Below are 2940 nucleotides of genomic sequence, written 5' to 3' on the forward strand. Positions count from 1 at the left end.
GCCCGCCTCGGCCTCCCAGAGAGCTAGGATTACAGGCGTGAGCCACCGCGCCCGGCCCCATTTCCCTTTTTGTTTATGTTGTCTAAGCAAGTATTAGCACTATCACCTCAATTACATGGGAATCACCAGGAGCCTGTTGTTTATTTTAGTCTTTTATTAGATCCACGAGCCAAGGCAGAGCCTAAGAAATACTGCTGCTGCCCTTCACACGTCACTACCCACTGCTACAACACTGATCCTCCTGAATTACCTGAACAAGGAGAATCCCATGATGGCTTATCTCTGTTAGGAAACTATCCACTCCCTGTGCGGACCTGCTAGAGACTCCCTTAATTTAGAGGCTTTCCTTAATTTAATTGTGTTGTAGGTAGTTCATACTCAAAAAGAAAAAGTAATATGATCCAGCAATTTCACATATGGGTACACACTCAAAAGAATTGAAAGTAGGAACTCAAGAGATTTCTGCACACTCATATTCACAGCATCATTATTCACAATGGCCAAAAGGTGGAAGCAACCCATTGATGTTGAGTGTGATATATACATATGATGGAGTATTATTCAGCCTTAAAAAGGAAGGACATTCTGACAACCCCCCCCTTAAAACAAAGATGAACCTTAGGACATTATGCTAAGTGAAATAAACAAGTCACAAGAAGACAAATGCTATATGATCCAACTTCAAATTCACAGAGATGGAAAGTAAAATGGTGGTTGCCAGGGCTGGGGGGAGGGAGGGGAAAATGGGGAGTTACTAATTAACTGGCATAAAGTTTACTCAAGCAAGATGAATAAACTTTAGAGATCTGCTACACAACATTTTACCTCGAGTCAACAATACTGTATCATACACTTAAAATTTTGTTAAGAGGGTAGATCTCATGTTAAGTGTTCTACCACAATAAAGTAAATTTTTAAAAAATAAAACAATTTTAAAACTGGGGCAAAAAGCACTCTGTAAAGTTTCAACTTTTACTCAGAAAATCTACAGCCATTATCATCCATAATCTTCCGGAAAAGTAGAGAGAGCTAATGAAATTTTAAAAGTAAAATCAATGCATTGCTGAGAAACCCTCAGATTTCCAGAGACAAATGTATTGCCATTGGCCTTGACCGCGACAAGATCTAACCCTTTTGGGGACTGCCCCTAGTTAGTTACTTCTGAGCCAAAAAAGACCACTCCACAGGTTTTAGAATTTCCCTTGAACCCTAGAGTCTACCCTATTACAGGTTAATGGGACTTAACATTACTAGAGACACATATGATGCCTCCTGAAGTCTCCCTAGCAGGTTTCAAGCTGCATTTCTAAAATGCCCACCTAAATACATCCTGCATGACCAAAGGGAAAGCTGCCCTTGAGCCACAATGGACTAGGCTTCAAACTGAGGATTCTTAGGAACTCTCTAGAAGCTGATGACTGCAGAGGTGGACAGCTTCTGCCTAAGATGATAAGACAACAATAATTTTTGATTCTTCAGCACCCAGTTTTTTATTCCACTGTTAATTTTGACTATCATTATACCCTGACACTTTGCATTACAGTAACCAACTAAAATGTTTCTCAGTATGATTTCCCTTATTTTCACTCTGTTACTTCTGACCTTTTATGGTTTTCCTCTGTCACTTAAGAAAAAAATGGAAACTCTCTTGTTTGTTTTCTCAGATCAAGGCTACTGCTCTCAATTCCATTGCTGATCTCGCACTCCCTCCCCCAATGCGTACCTCCTTCTGAAACTGACAACAATTTAATAGCCATTCTTTTAAATACCACAGAAGATAGCTTTCTTTCTATAGGTCCCCTCTGGTGCTTACGTGTCCCTCAAAAAGCTAATCTCAAATCTTGATCTTGTAAATGTTGGACGTTGACCTCACAAAATGCATCTGCTGAGGTCATAACCCTATCTGCATAACCCAGCCTCTAGTGAATGGGAACTAACTTCAGTGCCGTTTGTTTTCTTCAGAAACTGTCCATCCTGTTTTTCTGCTACTGTTTAACTCCATTCAAGACATTTGTTCTCCGTGAGGGATACAAATTAGCTTTGTCCTGCTGTAATAAGTGATACATCTAGTCCTAATGCAGTGTGTGCCCCACTAGGATACATATTGCTACTTATGTAGATATTGGGTTTACACCTGCCGGCTGCACACTGACTTTGCCTGTGTACTCAGGATAATAGTTGGAGACGTTCAGATATTTAAAATAACCACCCTCCTGTGGGCCATGTTTCCCTGAAGATATCCAGAAAACTCCAAACACGAGGCAAGCATGTGCTACTCGGAAGAACTCTCATTAGGGACGGCTGACTTTCTTCTTGTGCGTCGTAATTCCCACAGTGGTGGAAAAGGTGGTCCAAACTTGTCTCTGATCTTAGTGGATGCCAGAAATGACACAACTTCTACTCTAGAAGCCCAATAAATTGGTTTAAATTTAAATTCAGGCTGGGCACGGTGGCTCACACCTGTAATCCTACTACTTTGGGAGGCGGAGGCAGGAGGACAGCTTGAGGCCAGGAGTTTGAGACCAGCCTGGGCAACATAGCAAGACCCCATCTCTACAAAAAGAAAAAAATAGCTGGGCATGGTGGTGCACACCTGTAGTCCCAGCTACTAGGGAGGCTGAGGCAGAAGGATCCCTTGAGCCCAGGAGTTTGAGGTTGCAGTGAGCTATGATGATACCACTGCACTCTAGCTCTGGTGACAGAGTGAGATTCTGTTTCAAAAAAAAAATTTTTTTTGGCCAGGTGCAGTAGCTCATTCCTGTAATCCTAGCACTCTGGGAGGCTGAGGAGGGCGGATCATTTGAGCTCAGGAGTTTGAGACCAGTCTGAGCAAGAGCGAGACCTAGTCTCTACTAAAAAAAATAGAAAGAAATTAGCTGGACAACTAAAAATATATAGAAAAAATTAGCTGGGCATGGTGGCGCATGCCTGTAGTCCCAG

Source organism: Propithecus coquereli, unplaced genomic scaffold (genome assembly GCF_000956105.1).
Source record: "Propithecus coquereli isolate 6110/MARCELLA unplaced genomic scaffold, Pcoq_1.0 Scaffold388, whole genome shotgun sequence".
Taxonomy (NCBI): domain Eukaryota; kingdom Metazoa; phylum Chordata; class Mammalia; order Primates; family Indriidae; genus Propithecus; species Propithecus coquereli.